The sequence below is a fragment of the Dermacentor variabilis genome, chromosome 4 (assembly GCF_050947875.1).
Source record: "Dermacentor variabilis isolate Ectoservices chromosome 4, ASM5094787v1, whole genome shotgun sequence".
In the NCBI taxonomy this organism is placed as follows: domain Eukaryota; kingdom Metazoa; phylum Arthropoda; class Arachnida; order Ixodida; family Ixodidae; genus Dermacentor; species Dermacentor variabilis.
In genome coordinates this window covers 167656791-167678396 of record NC_134571.1, presented here as the reverse complement: position 1 = coordinate 167678396, position 21606 = coordinate 167656791, and the positions used below count along the sequence as shown (strand labels likewise).

Below are 21606 nucleotides of genomic sequence, written 5' to 3'. Positions count from 1 at the left end.
TTCGACACGGTTGGGCCGGGCTCTTGGGTCGCCGTGCATGAAAACGGTGTTCGCTACGATGCGTCCGAATGGCAGATTGGGCAGAATAACCTGATAATCTTCGGCAGTAGAGGCAAGAAGACTGTTACCGCGGCCCGCACGGGCCGCCGAAACCGCTCCGTGGGCGCAAGCCATACCGCGACCGCTTCGCTTTAAAGCCGGAAGTGGTACGACTGAACCACCGAAGTCCTGTGGTAGGCTCCTATGGAGTGTTTGGATCATTCCGTTTTATCTCACAGCTCCTTTTTAAAAGAAGGAAGCTGCGTCGGCCGGGAATCGAACCCGGGACACCAGCGTCGTAGGCGAGTATTCTACCACTGAACCAACGACGCTTTTCTTTATTGCCTCTTAGCGATACAATACAAAAAATCATGGAATGGCTCAATTCACAATTTTGAATTCAGTAGAAAACCACACTCACAATAAAAAAAAAGGTGATAAAAACACCGGCTGTATTATATAATATACAGCTTGGTTAAAGGTATTTTGTTGTCGTGAGGTAGTCAAAGATCCATAGCCATTCTGGGGGCTCGCATAAAGACCTATATGCGTCACGTACATGTACAATATTTTCAACAAACTACTCTTTTGCTGGTCGTGCAACTTGGTCTGCATTTCTGGCCACCATTCGCGTCCTCCAAAGACTTTGCATGCACAACATTATTAGGCCATACGGCACCATCTCTGTTTGCTCAACAGGCAGAAACCTTATCCCCAAAGGCGTTAATGGGAAATCTTTTTTGAGAGTTCTCTGGAGGATTTTTGAGAGTTCTCTGAAGAAAATGGAATCCCAGCAATTTAGGAAAATGTAGCGGAATTCACGAAAATTCATAGAGCTTGCCCTCTCTGGTTTTTGTGGGTCGTTTTTCTGCGCGCTATGCTTCCAGTGTAACCAGAAAAATGTTCTCTATTGTCTCTGGCTTCTTACAAATGATGCAGTTGACGCTCCAAACACAAAGATACCTTTTCCTGGAGCCAAGGTTTGACAGGGAGTGTGCCGCAATGTAACATAAAGAAGAAAGTTTTGGTAGAAGCCTTCACAGGGAAACCTTTTACACGTTTCAGCACATTCTGCTCTTGACCTAAATGATACGCTGAACGATAAATCGGTGTAGGGCACATGACATAAATAAGGTCCTTGTAAAGCTTCTTTCTGGAAACATCTCAAAGATAATCTACTGAAAAATGCGCTCTGAGAAAACGGACACTATCCACAACTTCACGCATAAATCCTTTCACAGCTACATTACGAGGCGTGTGTGACGTAACAATAAAATCAGGCCATGCATCACACAATCGCACTTGAATAACAATGCGCAAAAACGCGTCACTTTGGTCGCGGAAAAACACAAATCTCGACACGACCTGTTTCAAGAACAAATGAGATAAACCTACACCTCCATTCCCCACCGCATGAAACAAGTTTACACTACTCATCCTTTCCCTACCAGATGCCCACAAAAAAACAGCAAATATTCTGTGCAATTTCTACACACAGATCCTTGACATACACAACACTTGTAACACATAAAACACTTTCGCTACCAAAAACAATTTACAAACCGTCGCACGGGTGAAAGTAGACATACTTCGTTCGCCCCACTTTGATGTCAGTGCTTCCATTTTTTCAGTTGGCTCTGCCCACTGGCTCGTTGCATGTTTATAATATTGAAGCGGAACACCAAGCTAGCTGGATGACACAGTTGTGAACTTTATGCTTTCATAGCATTCTGGCTTATCTTCCCATTCTCCGTGCCAGAAACCTAAACACTTCTGCCAGTTTATGGCACTGCCAGTAAAGCTACAAAATTATTTCGTATCTTTAACGGCTTCTTTAATGCTTGTTTTGTCTCCACAAAAAATTGCAATGTCATCTGCGTATGACAAAGTTTTAATTTCATGTGTGAAGAAACGGAAACCTCGTATATTCTGGTTGTTTTGCACTTTAAGACAAAAACGTTCCAAGAACATTGCAAATAATAATGCTCAAAGCGGATCTCCCTGTTTCACACCAGTTACAACTGATATTCAATCACTTAATGTCTTATTAATTATTGGATTGGTAGTACAATCAGCGTAAGCCATTTTTACCCCATCTAGGACCACCTTGCCAACGTTAGTATATTCCAGTAATTTAAGACCGCCTCGTGTGCTACCCTATCAAAGGCTTTCTCAAGGTCCCGCTGTACCATCGCCACGTGCCCGCATACCATATCACAGCACTCCAGTACACTTCGAGCTGTATGAACATTCGTAAAAATTGTCCTCCCCTTTATGCCACATGTTTGGTCTTTACCAACTACCAATGTTATTACATTCTGCAGTCTTTTAGCTAACACTTTCACGAATATCCTGTAATCAACATATGCAAGACTTATCGGTCGATATGCTACCACTGAAAGTAATTTAGAGGGGTCATCTGTTTTAGGTATTAGTACAATATAGCTTGTTTTAAAAAATGGAGGCATTCCATGGCTGTCATACGCTTCATTAATAACATGGTAGAGTATCTCAGCCAATTCCTGTTTAAAAGCTTCGTAGAATGACGCGCCAAGGCCATCAGGCCCAGGCGACTTTCATACACTTAACTCCTTTATTGCTGTTTCGATTTCATTAACACTAATGGGAGCTTCCAGTCTCTTTTTCACATCGTTGTCCAACCTCGGCATTAGTGGCATAAATTCTGTAAAGAAGCCTTCGTGTACAGGTGCCTTACACCCCAGCAAACGCGTGTATCTTTCAACAAATGCTTTCTGGATCACATTTTGATCAGTAGTGACTTCATCACGATAGCAAATTCTTTTGATTTCGTTCTTTGCGCCGTAGCATCTTTCGCCTCCCAGTGCACGTTTGGTTGGGATTTCCCCCAGCCAGAGCCGTTTAGCTCGCGCTCTTATCACCGCCCCTCTCTATTTTTCAGCTTCCATGGCTTCCATCTTTCTTTTAACTTCTTTAATCTCTTTTGAGAACAGTCCAGGTATTATGGTTTCAGCATTTAAATGATAGTCCAGAGTATTTCGCAGTTCTTTTTCTTCTTGTTTAGATTTGTGCCGCAGTGCGCATGTTCTATCAATTGCGGTAATCTTAACGTCGATTTTAAATTGTTCCCACAACGCACCAGAACTGTCAGACTTATCAGAGTTAACAGCTTCAATTTTTTCGGTCACTGCCGGCATAAAAGTTTCATCCTGTAGCAACTTTTCGTTAAGCTTCCAAAGATTCCAATTAAACTGTTAAATTTTTCGTTTTGTGCCTATTTCAAACATCACCAGGCTATTTACATGCTTTACAATGTATTTGAAGCTTAATGGCATAAGGCTTGCTGAAATGTATGCGCGATCTAACCGGGCATGACTCGCACCTTGGAAATGCGTATACTGCACACAATTACCACGGAGTACATCCCACACATCAAAAATATATTTTTCTTGTGTAATTGTGTTCAATAGATCAGCGCTCGCATCACGAATAGGCACATTTTTCACTGTGTCTTCAAGCAAGCAAATACAATTAAAATCACCAAGAAGCGCAACTTTCCTTTCACAAGACAAAAACGGTTCAACATACTCGAAGAAAACCTTGCGCTCCCTCTCTCTATTCGGGTCGTAGATGCACAAAAGGCCCCACTCAGCTTCATTAAAAGAAAAATCACACAGGACTAGCCAACCATTTTCACTGGTGAGGACTGCTTCCTCTAATATTTCTATACTTTTGCGCAAAAAAAGGGCACATCCTCCAGACTTGCCAGCAGCATGACACACACAAACGTTATATCTTGCTTTAAAAGTCTCGACCATCCGGTCTGTTGCATCCTGGCTCTCGATTTTCGTCTCCTGAATGGCCAAAATATCTATGTCATTATCGAGCATTCGGCGACTAACTTGCACTTGCCATCGTCTTGCTGTCAATCTCCGTACATTCAACGTTGCAATACGAAGTGCAGAAAAATTTGGGTCCATTGTCTTAATTTTTTTTCACAATACCTAATATGCTACGCAAATACAGATAGAGCACTTACATCACTGGTCAGTGTGCACAGCAGGCGGATTCGTCCACACTGATAATTAGCCCGGTTTCTACCTTGAAGGCACTCAGCTCAACCAAAGTCTCTACATGATTGTCCCCGTACATACAGTTGAACACGAAGACAAGAAAGTGCCTCCGCGCTAGCGGGGGCGTGAGCGTAGCGGGGGACATGAGCATAAGGTGCTCATGCCACGTTCTCTGAGTGATTCTGCGAAGTCGATGCACCACCTCGCGGCCATTGCAACCGGTCTGGTGGGACCGTCGGCTTGGGCTTGAAGCTGCTCCTACGAGTGGCCGTCGACTTCAGCGGCGGCGGTCCCACAGCGCTAGTTGGGTGGGAGCAATCCTCATCGCTAGCCATCTTCTCATGAGGTCTCTTAGTAACAGCCGTTGTAAGTTGACTTTCTTTTTCACTTTTCGGGAGTGCCTTGTCTCTGAACCATTCTGCGAAGTCGATGCGCCACCTCCAAGATTTATTTCCATCTCGGGAGTACTTTCGTGTGTGCTTGGGTGGGCCGGTTGTTCTCTTTCGTCCTCAGTTCTTAATTCAGTGTCCTTTACAGAAGACGCTACAGGCGGGTTCTCTTGCCTGCTCGCCTGATGCCCACTTCCCACAGAAGCTTCTTCGGCGTCGGCCTGGTCCATAAGGTGCTCTTGCACAATGTCGCTTCCGACTGTTGCGGTTACATTGGCCTAGCTGCGTACACACTGGCTCTCCTCGTGGCCATAGCGGCGGCAGGCACCGCAGCGCCGTACCCGGCACTCGCGCCGTATGTGACCGGTGCCGTGGCACCGGAGGCAGAGCGGTGCTCTGCCATATAAGAACACAAGTGCGATGTCTTCGCCTATGCGCAAATCTTGCGGCAGGTCTTCGACCGTCAAACCGGACTTCAGGCGCAAAGGACACCAAACATCTGTGAGAGCCCTTCTCGTAACAGCCTGAGACACGCCACTTCTCTTTGGAAATTTCAGTAACTTTGCCAAAAAAGTGCCAAAGCTCTCCGAACTTCGTCGTCGGGCGTGGTGTGCAGGAACCAGTGAAGCTTCATCCGCAAATGCTGCTTGCACGGGTCAATAACTACACACCGGTGCTCCTTGACGCTGAACGCCTCGAGTGAAAGTATCTTTTTCCAATCAACGACGCCCTGTGGTAGGTTCCTATACAGTGTTTGAATCATTCCGTTTTATCTCACAGCTCCTTTCAAAAAAGGAAGCTGCGTCGACCGGGAATCGAACCCGGGCCAACCACATGGCATCCGAGTATTTTACTACTGAACCACCGACGCCCTGCGGCAGGTTGCTACACAGTGTTTGGATCATTCTGCTTTATCTCACAGCTCCTTTAGAAAAAGTAAGCTGCGTCGGCCGGGAATCGAACCCGGGCCACCCGCGTGGCAGGCGAGTATTCTACCACTGAACCACCGACGCCCTGTGGCAGGTTCCTATGCAGTGTTCGGATCATTCTGCTTTATCGCACAGCTCCTTTAAAACAAAGGAAGCTGCGCCGGCCGGGAATCGAACCCGGGCCACCCGCGTGGCAGGCCACTATTTTACTACTGAACCACCGACGACCTGTGGCAGGTTGCTCTACAGTGTTTGGATCATTCTGCTTTATCTCACAGCTCCTTTAGAAAAAATAAGCTGCGTCGGCCGGGAATCGAACCCGGGCCACCCGCGTGGCAGGCGAGTATTCTACCACTGAACCACCGACGCCCTGTGGCAGGTTCCGATGCAGTGTTCGGATCATTCTGCTTTATCGCACAGCTCCTTTAAAACAAAGGAAGCTGCGCCGGCCCGGAATCGAACCCGGGCCACCCGCGTGGCAGGCGAGTATTCTACCACTGAACCACCGACGCCCTGTGGCAGGTTCCTATGCAGTGTTCGGATCATTCTGCTTTATCGCACAGCTCCTTTAAAACAAAGGAAGCTGCGCCGGCCGGGAATCGAACCCGGGCCACCCGCGTGGCAGGCCACTATTTTACTACTGAACCACCGACGACCTGTGGCAGGTTGCTCTACAGCGTTTGGATCATTCTGCTTTATCTCACAGCTCCTTTAGAAAAAATAACCTGCGTCGGCCGGGAATCGAACCCGGGCCACCCGCGTGGCAGGCGAGTATTCTACCACTGAAACACCGACGCCCTGTGGCAGGTTCCTATGCAGTGTTCGGATCATTCTGCTTTATCGCACAGCTCCTTTAAAACAAAGGAAGCTGCGCCTGCCGGGAATCGAACCCGGGCCACCCGCGTGGCAGGCCAGTATTTTACTACTGAACCACCGACGACCTGTGGCAGGTTGCTCTACAGTGTTTGGATCATTCTGCTTTATCTCACAGCTCCTTTAGAAAAAATAAGCTGCGTCGGCCGGGAATCGAACCCGGGCCACCCGCGTGGCAGGCGAGTATTCTACCACTGAACCACCGACGCCCTGTGGCAGGTTCCGATGCAGTGTTCGGATCATTCTGCTTTATCGCACAGCTCCTTTAAAACAAAGGAAGCTGCGCCGGCCCGGAATCGAACCCGGGCCACCCGCGTGGCAGGCGAGTATTCTACCACTGAACCACCGACGCCCTGTGGCAGGTTCCTATGCAGTGTTCGGATCATTCTGCTTTATCGCACAGCTCCTTTAAAACAAAGGAAGCTGCGCCGGCCGGGAATCGAACCCGGGCCACCCGCGTGGCAGGCCAGTATTTTACTACTGAACAACTGACGCCCTGTGGCAGGTTGCTCTACAGTGTTTGGATCATTCTGATTTATCTCACAGCTCCTTTAGAAAAAATAAGCTGCGTCGGCCCGGAATCGAACCCGGGCCACCCGCGTGGCAGGCGAGTATTCTACCACTGAACCACCGACGCTTTTTTTTTTCTTTATTGCCTGCTTAGACATTAACACACAAAAAAAACAAATCCATATACACAGTGCACCCACATCACATCAGGTGGGATGGTCGCTAAAATTTCTTGAGGCACACCAGCTCATCAAGGATGCTAACCCAGTCTGGGGTTTCGCTTTGTGCACGATACACTTCTCGTAATAGTGACATACTTTCAATGAAGTTCTCTCGCGCAGAGCACACATTCACATCAGCATGACGTACAGCCATTCTTGTTTTCCACAAACTGAGGAGACCCAGCAACATGAACATGTCGAACGGTGGCCCGTCATCGCTTTCAACTGGAAGGAACCGAATTCCATAGGGGTTTATGGGGAGTTCTTTTTTAAAAGTGCGCTCCAAGATGTCCCAGTGAAAGACAGCGTCCCAACACTCAATGAAGGCGTGTTCAATTGTTTCAGGCTTTTTACACAGCCGGCAATCGGTAGTCCAGGGTACGAATATTCCTTTCTGTTCTAGCCATACTTTAACGGGGAGGGTGTTCGTGTGTAGGTGGAAAAAGAAAGTTTTCGCAGCAGGTCTTACAGGCATCCTTTTGACTCGTTTCAGCACATCTTTTCCTGGGCCTCCACAGTAAACACTCCTATACAGTGGGATAGGTAACATACTGTCAACTAAATCTGCGTACAGTTTCTTTCTTCTCACTGAGCACAAGTACTCCAGCGAAAAACGTGCGCAGAGTATTCTAAAAGATGCAACGACTTCACGATAGTACCCAGTCGCTCTAGTGATAGCACTAGATGTGGACACAACAAATTCAGGCAGTTCTGTTGCCATTTTCGCCTGAATGACCGTACGGAGGAAAACATTTCTTTCATCTCGCAGGAAGATGAACCGCGATACGATTTGTCTAATGAACAAGTGTGAGAGCCCAAGGCCCCCATTTCGAACTGTGCGAAAAAGATTTGTTCGACTGGATCGCTCCCAAGTGGAGTTCCAGATGAAGGTAGCAAACACTCGATGCATTTTTTGAACGTTTACACGGGACATGAACATTACTTGCAGTATGTACCAAACTTTGGCAATTAAAAATATATTGCAAGCTGAAGCACGTGCAAACACTGACAATCCCCGGCCCTGCCATCCTTTTATCTTTTCTTTCATTGATTCTATTTGGCCGGTCCACAACTGTGTCGAGTCCCGATAGTGCTCAAGGGGCACTCCTAGATACAGTGGAGGCACTGTAGTCCACTGCATACCGGCGAATTTTGTGGGTGTCGCGTCCCAGCTTCCATGCCATATCCCAACACTTTTTTCGAAGTTTATCTGGGCACCAGTGTACCTACAAAAGGATCTTGCAAGGCGGACAGCCTCGACCACGCTTTCCCTGTCTTCACAAAAGACGGCGACGTCATCTGCATAAGCTAGCATTTTAACTTCTGCGGCGTGCAGCCTAAAACCACGAATGTTTTCATTCCGTATGACTGCCATACAAAAGGGTTCGAGGTACAGGGCAAAAAGCAAGGGAGACAAGGGACAGCCTTGCCGTACAGACGAGCGGAGTGGCACCCGCGAACTAAGACACTTATTAACTATAAGCTGCATGTAACAGTCTTCATAAGCCATTTTAACGCCATCTACAATGACGCTCCCAACATTACAGTACTGCAGTATAGCGAAAAGCACCTCATGTGACACCCGGTCGAACGCCTTCGCAAGGTCTAGCTGCAACATGGCCACCCGACCCCCAATGGCATCGCAACATTCAAGCACATTCCTTGCAATGTGGGTGTTCGTGAAAATGGTGCGGCCTTTAATGCCACACGTCTGGTGTGGCCCTACAAGCTGCTGAATCACGCTTTGAAATCGTCGAGCCAGTACTTTCATAAATATTTTGTAATCTGTGTTGGTCAGACTTATCGGTCTGTATGAACTTACTGAAAGGAGCTTTTCCCGTTCATCGGTTTTCGGAATTAATACTATGTGCGAAGTCTGGAATGAGGGTGGTACTTTTTTAAATTCATACGCCTCTGAGAGTAGTCGGTGCAATATACACGCAAACTCCTGACTGAATGCCTTGTAAAAAGCGGCGCCTAGGCCGTCCGGCCCTGGCGATTTGCCTGATGGCAGTTCTTCTATCGCCCTTTCAATCTCGGACACAGCTATCGGTCTCTCAAGACTTTCTCTAACGTCGTCATCCAACCTTGGCATCTCGCTCATGAATTCACTCTCGAAGGCCAGTCCAGAAGGAGTCACATTGCCGAACAATTCGCGATAGTGTTCCACAAAAGCTTTCTCAATCGACGAAGCGTCTGACGTCACCTCGTTTTGAAGACGTATCTGTTGGATCTCATTTCTTGACGCGTGACGCTTTTCATCGCTCATTGCCCGTTTGTTTGGTATCTCACCCATCCATAGGCGTTCGCTTCTAGCGCGTATAACTGCTGCTTTGTATCGCTCGGCGTCGATAACTTCAAGCTCGTGTCTTACTTTCTTTACGTTTTCAGCTAATAGATCGTGACCCGCATTTTGTGCGCTTGACAGATATTCTAGCTGTCTTTGCAGCTCTCTTTGTTTCTGTAATTTATCGTGCTGAAGGCTGCTTCCTCTTTCTATTGCAATGAACTTAACTTGAATCTTAAATTCCTCCCATGTGGCAGTAAAATATTCACCCTCATTTGTCATCAACTCTGTTATCTTTTCCTTAACTCTGCGCACAAATGGTTCATCATCAAGCAGCTTTTCGTTGAATTTCCACATGTTCCAGTTGAATCGTGTTCTTTTAACTTTTTCCCCAATCGAGAAGCTTACCAGGCTATGGTCCGTGAACGATTGCGGTGCGACGTTATAACTATTACAAAGGGTGATCAAGTCGTCAGAAACATACACTCTGTCCAGCCTTGCTCGGCTATTTCGCTGAATGTGCGTGTACAGCGGAATCATACCATCAGTGAGGACTAGGCCCACATCTTCTAAGTTGTGGTCTTCAATTAGTCTGCTCAAAAGGAGAGCACTTTTATCGCGAACCCTTTCCCTTTTTAGTCGGTCTTCCGGAGAACACACACAGTTAAAATCACCAAGTAATATGACAAAGCGATCACATTTTAGATATTGCTCGATACATTCAAAAAACAAAAATCGATCATTCACATTGTTTGGCGCATAAACGCATACGAGCCGCCACAAATCGTGGGAAAAAGAAAAATCTACAATAAGCAAGCGGCCAGTTTCAGAAACAGTTACACTTTCTTCAATAATACCAGCACTCTTCCGTATTAACAACGCACATCCGCCTGATGTGCCATTCGCATGGCACACGCACACATTGTAATGCGCCGTGAAAGGCGTCACCATGCGATCGGTCTGCTCTTGGGTTTCGACCTTAGTTTCTTGTAAGGCAACTACATCGAGTTCCTTCTCCATACACAAGCGGCTAAGTTGATACTGCCTCCTTCGCGCTCCAAGGCCACGGACATTTAACGTGGCAACTCTCAGTGCTCTCTCTAGTTTCACCGCCATTTATCTGCAAAAGCAAGCCGATCGCACGGTGTCGCTGAAGAACAAGCGATCCAGACACACTGTAGAAAAATTTGCATGCATAACTTTTGCACTGAAAACCGCTCGATCCACACGCGTACCTTTAGAGCGTACGCGAAGCCCGATTCCAAAAAGGACGCCATCTCTTCACGACGTTAGTCCGGGCGTCCCAGTAGGCGCCGAGTCCTACTTAGGCGGTTTTGCCGCCGGCCGTCTGTCCGGCGGGATGTTTGGCTTCGGGCGCACGGGCACACGACGACCCGCCTGCGCTTTTGGCGGCGGCTCGTCTTTGGCCCCGTTGTCAAGGTTGCCGTCCAGGCTGCCGTCCATGTTGCCGGTCGAGTCCCTCGCTCTTTTCATAGCCACATTGCTTGCACTCGATTCTTCGACGTCCATCAAGGGAGTTGCCGGTCCGTGCTCCGTGGCGGCCTCCTCGGCAGTGGCGGATTTTGCGGCCGATTCTTCTTTGGCTCCTTCGTCGCATGGCCTTTGCACTGCATCTTTCGGGCTCGTAGGCAGCACATTTACCACCTTCGTGGCTTTAGCAGCCGGCACATAAGGTGTTGCAACTATGTCCGCCGGTGGTACTAGCACGCGGGAAGCCTCATCAACGTCAGCCTCATCCATTAACAGGTCAGCCACGTCCTCTCGAAGCGCAGGTCCTGCGACGGATGCGTAAGTCTTAACACATTCCGTATCCTGGTGGCCGTAGCGACGGCATACTGCACATTTCGGGACGCGGCAGTCACGTCGGACATGTCCGGTGTTTCGGCACTTCAGGCAAAGGGGTGCTCTGCCCGGTACCACAACTAGGGTCTGCTCACCAGCTACACGAAGTTGATGGGGCAGGTTTTATACGGTCATACCCGTCTTCAGAACCAGGGACACCGCCCGTGTCGACGATGCTTTATCTTGAACTCCTTGAACACGCCACTTTTCATGGAAAACGTCCGTGACCTTTCCGAACGGTAACAGGGCTGTCCGTATATCCTCGTCCGACACGTTATGAAGCATCCAATGCAACTTCAGCCGCACGGCCTGATTGGCAGGATCAACGACAATGCACCGATGTTCATTCACCTTGAGGTTCTTGGCGCTTGAAAGCTTTTTCACGCCTTCGTCGCTCTTGAAAGTAACCGCCCAAACGTGGCTCATCTGATACGCCCCTAGGGCGATGACATCGGCAAGTAGGCCTAAGCTAGCCAACGCATCTGGGAAATGTTCCACACGATACGGCCTGGCACGCACATCCGCATGCAGAAAAACTGTATTTAAAACTATCCGACCTGTCGGCAATTGAGGCAGCAAAACTTGGTATTCCGGGTCTTCTGAGGCAAAACTCCTGGTACCGCGGCCCTGCTGGGCCGCTGAAGCCGCTCCTACGGAGCTCATGATCGGCACGTCCGCTCGCTAGCGCGGCAGAAAGCCGAATCCCCACTGAACCACCGACGCCCTGTGGCAGGTTCCTATGCAGTGTTCGGATCATTCTGCTTTATCGCACAGCTCCTTTAAAACAAAGGAAGCTGCGCCGGCCGGGAATCGAACCCGGGGCACCCGCGTGGCAGGCCAGTATTTTACTACTGAACCACCGACGACCTGTGGCAGGTTGCTCTACAGTGTTTGGATCATTCTGCTTTATCTCACAGCTCCTTTAGAAAAAATAAGCTGCGTCGGCCGGGAATCGAACCCGGGCCACCCGCGTGGCAGGCGAGTATTCTACCACTGAACCACCGACTTTTTTCTTTTTCTTTATTGCCAGTACTCGACATAACACAACACAAATTCCTAAATGATATAAACAAAGACCAAAGAAGCAAAAAGGGATGAATACACAAACGGAACAAGGAACAGTAATATTTACATTCGCTGCCGTCCGCTACTGTGGCACGACGTTGTCGGATTAAAATTCCTTTAGTGCTGTAAGGGGTTCAACCCTCGACAGCCACTCAGGAACAGGCTGTTGCATCTTCATCACTTCCACATACCGTTGCATGGATTCACAAAAGTACAGACGCGCCGGTGGGGCATCCGGGTCACAATGGTAACCCGCCATTCTTGCGCGCCATAAACAGTGGAGGCCCGTAAGCATGATCAGGTCGTACGGGAAACCTTCGTCGTCATATACTGGCAGAAACCTGATTCCGTGGGGATCTATAGGTAGCTCCTTTTTTAGAGTCCTTTGTAACACGTCCCAGAAAAAGACCCCTTCCCAACTGTGGATGAAGACATGATCTATGCTTTCTGTTTTTTTACATATAAGGCAGTGGGTTCCCCATGGCATGTAGAACCCACGTTGTTCAAGGAAGAATTTAACAGGTACAGTACCACTGTGTAATTTAAAAAAGAACGATTTAGTGGCTGGTTGAACTGGCATCTTCTTCACCCTTTTCAATACATCTAGGCCTGGGCCTCCACTGTACGGGGCTCTGTACATAGGTACCAGCAAAACACTGTCACATAAATCACGATATAACTTTTTCCGTTTTACACTCCACAAATACGCACTTGAAAAACGAACACGCAAAAAGGAAACACTCTGAACTATTTCCCGAAAGAAACTACGGACTGGTCCTGGCATTATTTCCGTACCTACAACGAATTCGGGAAGTGATCTTGACAGCCTCATTTGGATCACCGTGCGCAGAAATGGGTCGTTTGTATCTCGAAAGAAGGAGAATCTATTCACCAGTTGACGCAAGAAGAGGTGCGCCAACCCCAGACCACCATCCTTCACGCGCCGGAAGAGATTATCTCGGCTACATCGCTCCCAGCTTGATGCCCACACGAATACAGCGAACACGCGGTGCAGTTTCTGCACATTAATACGAGAGCACTGTAGTACCTGCATTACGTACCAGATCTTTGTCACGAGAAACATGTTGCACGCTGTAGCTCTCGCGAATATTGACAAGTAACAGGCGTTCCATCGGTCGGCTTTTTCTTTTAGTTGTTTTGTCCGCTCCTTCCAGTACTCGCTACTGTCCTTGTAGGCATCAAGGGGTGCTCCAAGGTACTTCACTGGCGTCGTGACCCAGTTTACGTTCGAAAAGTGGTCTGGTGTAGACGCCCATCTTCCATGCCAAAACCCCCAACATTTCTGCCAGTTAACGTAGCTGTTAGTGACGTTACCAAACTTTTTGACGATATTCACAGTATTCAATACACTTTGTTTGTCCTTACAGCACACAGCCACATCGTCAGCGTATGCCAGTAGCTTCACTTCTGCTGATTGAAGACTAAACCCCTTAATACATTCATTTTCAATGATGGCCAGACATAGCGTTTCTATGTAGACACAAAACAGGAGTGGACTAAGTGGACAACCCTGGCGAACGGAGCGCTTCACGTTAATGGGGGCCCCCAACATCTGATTAACTATAAGTCTGGTATAGCAGCTCCGGTACGCCATGGTCACCCCTTCAGTGATTATGTGGCCAAAATTAACGTGTTCAAGGATGGTAAGCAATATGTCGTGAGAAACACAGTCAAACGCCTTCTCCAAGTCTAGCTGGAGGATGGCTACTGCATCGCACATGGCGTCACAACACTCCAGCACACACTTCATTTTATGGATGTTAGTGAAAATGGTTCTTCCACGAATACCACACGTCTGGTGTGGGCCGACTACTTCCTGAATAACTGACTGGACCCGTCGTGCCAACACCTTCATCAATATTTTGTAGTCGCAGTTAGTAAGCGCTATGGGTCTGTAGGAGGAAAGTTGCTTGAGCTTTTCGGTCTCTTCTGTTTTCGGTATTAGTACTGTATGGGACTGGCCAAAGGATGGTGGAAGTATTTTCAGTTCATATGCTTCCTTGAAACCTGCTGTTAAGATAGGAGCTAGGTGGCTTTTGAACGATTTGTACCATGCGGCACAAAGACCGTCTGGACCTGGCGACTTCCCAGGATTCAGGTCTTCGATGGCTTTCATCACTTCATGTTCTGTTAATGGTCGTTCTAAGGTTTCTTTAACCTCACTCGACAGCTGTGGGATTCGTTGCAAAAATAATTTCTTGAAATCGTGCATGTTGACAGGCCTGAATGTAAAAAGTTCTTTGTAATGCTCAAAGAAAGCACGCCCTATATTATTGTTATCCGTTAATACCACCCCTTCATATTCGATAGCCTCAATCTGCTTACGTCTGGAGTGCTTTTTTTCTAACCCCAGTGCTCTTTTCGTTGGCGTTTCCCCGCATGATAGCCTTTCTGCTCTGGCGCGCACTAGCGCACCTCGGAAGCGATCTTCGTCGAATACCTCGAGCTTCTTCTTAACGGCGCGCATATCTTGTTGATAGGCGCCAGGTTGCATGCATTCAAGCTTCGCAAATTTTTCTAGCAATGTTGTTAAATCCTTCTCTCTGGCCTTTTGTTCATATCGCAGTACGCTACTTCTTTCGATTGCCTTCAATTTAATGCTTTGCTTCAGCAACTCCCATTCCTCACCAAATTTCGTAGAACTGTCTGTTCCAAAAGAATTCAGAGTAGCCACTACATTTTCGTTAAAAGTTTCATCCCGTAACAGCTCTGCATTCAATTTCCACAGTTCCCAGACGAACTTGTTTCGTTCTTTCTTCCTGCCCACCGTGCATTTTACCAGGCAGTGGTCAGAATATGATATGGCCGTAACTGTGTAGCACTGGCATTTTTCAACTAAATCATATGAAAGATAGATACGGTCTAAGCGTGCGTGACTTGTGCCCTGAAAGTGAGTGTAGCTTACGTCTCCGTGACCGCGAAAACATTCTGCGATATCTTCTAATTCGAATTCGTGTGTGATCTGCGCCAGGATATCACTACTTTTGTCACAAACCACGCGACGCGTAGACCTATCCTCAGCTTTCAATACGCAGTTGAAGTCGCCTACACAGGCTATCATTTTTTGCACATGTAAATGATGCTTTAAACTCAAAAAGAAATTTGCCCTCTCTTGCACAGTATTAGGCGCATAAATGCAAAACACGCGCCATTGGACATTACAATAGCTGAAGTCACAAAAGACAAGTCGACCAGAAGTACAGGAGAAGTAACCATCTATAACAAGACCAGGGAGCTTCCTCACGAACAGCACACACCCTGCCGAAGTCCCTAAGGCGTGGCTCACTACCGTATAGTAGTTATACGTGAACCTTTGCACCATGCTCCCGGTCTCCTCCTCGCCGTCTACCTTGGTTTCTTGCACGGCTAAAACGTCGAGGTCGTGGTCCACTAGTAGTCTGTAAACCTGACTCTGTTTCTTTTTGGCGGCCAGACCTCGAACGTTTAGCGTGCCGAGGCTAAGCGACGGGTTGGTAGCCATTATTGGTGAAAACCGGAGGGGAGAAGGCCCGGAGCATGGTGCTCACCTTAACGTCTAGCTGACCGCTAGACGCCTCCGTGGCCATCCGGCGGCCGTCGCCCGGGTTCCTCTTTGGTCGGCTTCGGGGTAAGCCTACGGTCAGTCTCCAAGTTCGGCTTAGGCTTGAGGGTGGAGCGCCTTCCAGGTAGCGTCTTAGCGGGTGGTGCCTCGGAGTCACCGCCAGCCTTTCCGTCGACTTTCTCCTCGTGCTGCAGGGATCTCTTGACCGGTGCCGAGACGGATTCGACGCGGGCGCTAGCAGGGGTCGCGTTGTCGTCCGCCTCTGCCTGCGTTGCATCCGTAGCTGGCTGGTGGCTCTCATTTTCTTGCGGGGCCGTCTTCACGCTCTCGACTGTAGCTGCTGGTTCTTTGGGGGGAGGGATATTCCTTCCTCCTTCGGCTTGCTTGGTCGTCGTGCCGGTTTCTGCCGCCACTTTGCCGTTTCCAGCTCCCGTGGCCGCTTCCTCCGCCTCGGTCACGTCCATTACATGGTCTAACGTCGACGGCTCGCTCTCCGCCGAACCCGCGGCTACTGCGTATGAACGCACACAGTCCGCGTCGTTGTGTCCAAAAAGCCTGCACCGCGAGCAACGGGGAACCTTGCATTCACGACGAACGTGGCCAGAGCCCCGGCAGCGCAGGCACTGCATGGGACGTCCTGGGGCTACCACCAGCGCAAGCTCGCCGGCGACGCGGATCTGGTGGGGCAGGTCGTCGACTTTCATTCCTGCCTTCAGCTGCAGCAGCACTGCTCGGGTCGTCGAGCCCTTGTCGGAAACGCCATCCACTCGCCAGCGCTCCCGGGTCACTTCCGTCACCTTGCCGAAGGAGGCCAGCGCGGTCTTGACGTCTTCGTCGTCCACCCCATGCAGAAGCCAGTGGATACGAAGCTTCACCTGTTGTTCCTTGGGGTCGATGACCAGGCAGCGACGCCCCTTCACCTGCAGCTCCTTCAGGGCCGCCAGCTTTTCGGCAGCCTCGGCTGTCTTCATCGTCACCGCCCATACATGGTTGATTTGGTATGCTCCAAGGGCGACGACGCCAGAGAGCATAATAATAATAATAATATTTGGGGTTTTACGTGCCAAAACCACTTTCTGATTATGAGGCACGCCGTAGTGGAGGACTCCGGAAATTTTGACCACCTGGGGTTCTTTAACGTGCACCTAAATCTAAGCACACGGGTGTTTTCGCATTTTCGCCCCCATCGAAATGCGGCCGCCGTGGCCGGGAGCCAGAGAGCATACCAACAGCTTGAAGCGCGTCTCGAAAATCTTCTACACGAAACGGGCGAACACGAGCGTCGCCGTGCAAAAAAAAAACTGTGTTCAAAACAATACGTCCTGTAGGTAGGCGAGGCAAAATTATCTGGTAATCTTTATCTTCTTCTATCGAAAGCCTGTTGCCGCGGCTAACAGCCGCATATGCCGCTCCATTGGAGCCCATGATCCCGCGATCCGTTCAGCTCGGGAGCCGGAAGCAGAATCTCTGAACCACCGACTTTCTTTTTTTTTTATTTACTGCCGGTTTTCGACATAACACTGAATATACAAATACTACACACATGTCAGGAATACAAGCTTGCGGGGAAGAAAAAAAAAGAAAAAAAAAAAAAAATTACAATAATGCCGACTGTCCGTATGGGACCGGCATCGTCAAATTAAAATTCCTTCATGGCTGTCAGAGCTTCTAGCCTCGACAGCCAATCCGGTGCACATTCTTGCAATTTCTGTACATCAACGAACCGCGACATACATTCTCTAAAATATATGTGAACCGGGCGGGCGTCGGCATCGCAATGGTACCCTGCCATGCGAGCCTGCCATATACAGTGGAGTGCATTCAACATAATAAAGTCGTATGGAACTCCCTCTTCATCCTTAATTGGCAGATACCGGATCCCTTGGGGGTCTACAGGTAATTCTTTCTTCAGTGTTCGCTTCAAGACGTCCCAGAAGAACACAGCCGCCCAGCAGTGCAAGAACACGTGATCGATGGTTTCGGGCTTCTTGCAGATCAAGCAGAGTGAACCCCACGGCACAAGACAGCCTCGCTCTTCCATAAATGTCTTCACGGAAAGTGTTCCAGTGTGGAGCTTAAAAAAGAAGGTTTTAACCCCTGGTGGCACCTGCATGCGTTTCACCCGTTTAAGGACGTCTTGTCCTCGCCCTCCACTGTATATGGCTCTGTATAAGGGCACTGGGAACACAATGTCGCACACATCATTATACAGTGTTTTCCTTTTCACTTGACATAGATAATCTTTTGAAAAACGAACTGAAAGGAAGCGCACACTGTCGACCACTTCCTTAAGATAACCCCGAAGTTTTCCGGTCATGCTTGCCGTACTAACAACATACGCCGGCAATGCGTCGCTCAACCTGAGTTGACATACGGTGCGCAGAAAAGGATCGCGCACATCTCGAAAAAACAAAAAGCGGTTGACAAGTTGTCGAACAAAAAGATGTGCCAAGCCAACACCCCCGTCCTTCACTCTTCTAAACAAATTGGTTCGGCTAGCTCTCTCCCATGCTGATCCCCAGATGAAGACCGCGAACACTCTGTGCAGCCTTTGCACATTTGCCCTGGAACAATGCAACACTTGCATAACATAATATAACTTCGCTATAAAAAACATATTACAAATTGTCGCCCTTGAAAAAATAGACTGGTTAGTGCTTGTCCATCTGTCCACTTTTTCTTTCGTTTCATTAGTTCGGTTCCTCCAGTACTCATCGCTGCTCTTGAACCTGTCGAGGGGAACACCCAGATACTTCGTCGGAGTTTTCACCCAGTTGACATTGGCGAAGTATTCCGGTGCCGAAGACCACTCCCCGTGCCACAGCCCGAGGGATTTGCCCCAATTGACTTTGCTGCCCGTGACGTCACAGAAAAGTTTTACTACAGCAATTGTTTCAGTCACACTTGGTTCGTCTGTGCAACACACTGCAACGTCATCAGCATACGCTAGCAGCTTCACTTCGGATTCTGCCAATCTAAAACCACGTATATTGTTATTTGCGGTAATGGCCACACACATTGCTTCTATGTATATAGCAAATAACAGAGGACTGAGGGGACAGCCTTGGCGCACTGAACGCATGATGTTAATGGGGGCCCCCAGCGACTTATTAACAATTAACCTTGTAGTGCAGTTCTGGTACGCCAAGGCCACACCCTCAGTGATGATGGTACCGACATTAACATGATCCAATATGGAGAACAAAATAACGTGAGCGACGCAATCGAACGCTTTCTCAAGATCAAGCTGAAGAACTGCAACGCCGCCACCGGTGACGTCACAGCACTCGAGCACACACCGCATCTTATGGATGTTAGAAAAAATGGTTCGCCCTTTGATTCCACAAGTTTGATGGTCTGTGACGATTTCCTTTATGACACTTTGAAGTCTGGTCGCTAAAATCTTCATAAATATCTTGTAATCCACATTTGTTAGTGATATGGGCCTATAGGATGATACGAATCTCAGTTTATCTAATTTATCGTTCTTCGGAATTAGAATGGTGTGCGCTTTCCCAAAAGAAGGTGGCAATGATTTCTGCTCGTACGCTTCATTAAATACTTCTACTAATAAAGGGGCCAGTTCTCTTTTCAATGCCTTATACAAGGCGGCGCTGAGTCCATCTGGTCCCGGTGACTTGCCCAAGTTTAAATCGTCGATTGCCTTTTCGACTTCCCTCTCCGTTATTTTCCCTTCTAATCGCTCCTTAGCTTCATCACTCAAACGCGGCATGCGGTGCAGAAAGTCCGCTTTGAAACCCTCTAAATTCGCTTCCTGAAACGCAAAGAGCGACTGATAGTATTGGAAGAAGGCGTGTGCTATGCTCTCGTTGTCGTCAACAACAGCTCCATTCATTAAAAGTTGATCGACATGGTTTCGTCTTCCGTGTGCCTTCTCTAAACCGAGCGCCCTTTTAGTGGGCGTCTCCCCTGCCGCCAGTGCATCTGCTCTTGCTCGCACGATGGCACCTTGATAACGTTCTTTGTCGAACTGTTCAAGCTTTTCCTTGACGCTCCGCACATCGTCTTTGTACAGACCAGGCTCTCTGCACTCAAGCGTTATCAGCTGCTGAAGTAGTGTTCGCAAACCCTTTTCTTTATATTCCCTCTCAAATTTGAGGCAGCTTGACCTTTCTAAGGCTTTCATTTTAACTTTTTGTTTAACACATTCCCACTTTTCTGCTATTGTATCAGCCGCATCTTCGCGTATTTCATTAACCGCATCCCGCACTGCCTTTACAAAAGATGCGTTATTTAATAACAAGTCATTGAGTTTCCATAGATGCCAATTAAACGCATGTTCCCTTTTCCTTATACCTATGTTACATTTTACCAGGCAGAGATCCGGAAATGACACGGGTACAACGCAATAACCGTGGCATCTTGGAATCGTGTCCAACGAAATGTACATGCGATCCAGTCGCGCATGACTACTGCCTTGAAAACGCGTAAATGTCACTTGACGCTCCCCTTCCAGACATTGAAAAACATCATCAAGTTCATTTTCATTAATTAATTTTGACAAAACGTCACTACTTCTATCACGCACGCCGGCATTGTTGGCTCGGTCTCTAGCACTCAACACACAATTGAAGTCCCCTAATAACACAACGCGCTTATTACAGCAAACATATTGTGAGAGGTTCGAAAAAAAGAGGGCACGCTCGTCTACAGAATTCGGCGCATAAACGCATATGACGCGAAACTCAAAGTCAGAGATCGTAAAGTCACATAAAACAATCCTTCCATCCAGACAGGACCACACACTTTGAATATGTAAACCCGGCAGCTTCTTCACAAAAAGAATGCACCCCCCGGAGGTGCCTACCGCATGACTCACCACCACAAAGTACCTAGTCGTGAATCGTCGCACCATGCTCCCGGTCTCCTCCTCTCCGTCAACCTTGGTTTCCTGGACGGCTAGTACGTCTATGTCATGGTCCGTTACCAACCGTAGGACCTGACATTGCCTACGACTAGCCGCCAACCCTCGCACATTTAGTGTGGCAATACTAAGTGACGGTATTTCATCCATCTTCATCTAGCGAGAAAAGTAGGCCCGGAGCATGGTGCTTACCCTTCACGACCAGCCCTTGGCTAGCCGCCTCCGGGGCCATCCGGCTTCCCGGCATTGTTTGTCGTCGACACTTTGATCACAGGCTTTCTTTCAGGCGGCACATTCGGCTTTGGTTTGAAGCCCACCCGCCTCCCCTGGGGCGTCTTTGTCGGTGGTCCCTCGGTGGTGCTGGTCGCACCCTCGCCTTGGTCCTTGGTCTGGTCGTGGGGGCGTTTGACGGGGCCGCCAAGAGTCTCAGTCCGGTCGCCGTCTTTCACAGCCTCGTCCTGCTGCATTGCCGTCATACCGTTGTCGGGCGGGTCTTCACTAATGGTTCCCGTCGCGGGGCCCACAGCAGTCGCGCCCTGCGCCTTCCCACTCCGCTTCTCAGTACCTTGAGCAACCGTGCCTTCTGCGCCGACGGTCGACGTCTCGCCGACTGCCGCTGTCGGTACCAGGTCTCCGATGCCTGTAGCGGCGTCCTCCGTCTCGACCACGTCCATGACGTGCTCTGCGGCCACGTCGTTCACTGCTGGGCTTGTCACGGCGGAGTAGGATTTGACGCAGTCGGCGTCAACATGACCGAACCGTCTGCAGCGAGAACAGCGCGGAACTTTACACTCCCGGCGGACGTGCCCCGTGCCTTGGCAGCGCAGGCACTGCATGGGTCGACCAGGGACGACCACCAATGCCAGCTCTCCGCCGACGCGGACCTGATGAGGAAGGTCTTCCATTTTCACGCCGCTTTTCAGCTTTAGAA

At 48.8% G+C, this 21606-nt stretch overlaps 5 non-coding genes across 5 annotated transcripts; all 5 read right to left on the bottom strand.

Annotated features, from left to right (window-relative positions):
• Positions 1-300: 300 nt before the first annotated feature.
• Positions 301-371, bottom strand: TRNAR-ACG (transfer RNA arginine (anticodon ACG)). Its single transcript has one exon. It is a non-coding gene; the product is annotated as a tRNA-Arg (tRNA).
• A 5051-nt stretch (positions 372-5422) lies between these two features.
• Positions 5423-5493, bottom strand: TRNAG-GCC (transfer RNA glycine (anticodon GCC)). Its single transcript has one exon. It is a non-coding gene; the product is annotated as a tRNA-Gly (tRNA).
• Positions 5494-5707: 214 nt separating this feature from the next.
• Positions 5708-5778, bottom strand: TRNAG-GCC (transfer RNA glycine (anticodon GCC)). The gene has a single exon. It is a non-coding gene; the product is annotated as a tRNA-Gly (tRNA).
• A 357-nt stretch (positions 5779-6135) lies between these two features.
• On the bottom strand, positions 6136-6206 carry TRNAG-GCC (transfer RNA glycine (anticodon GCC)). The gene has a single exon. It is a non-coding gene; the product is annotated as a tRNA-Gly (tRNA).
• A 214-nt stretch (positions 6207-6420) lies between these two features.
• TRNAG-GCC (transfer RNA glycine (anticodon GCC)) lies at positions 6421-6491 on the bottom strand. Its single transcript has one exon. It is a non-coding gene; the product is annotated as a tRNA-Gly (tRNA).
• Positions 6492-21606: the final 15115 nt, after the last annotated feature.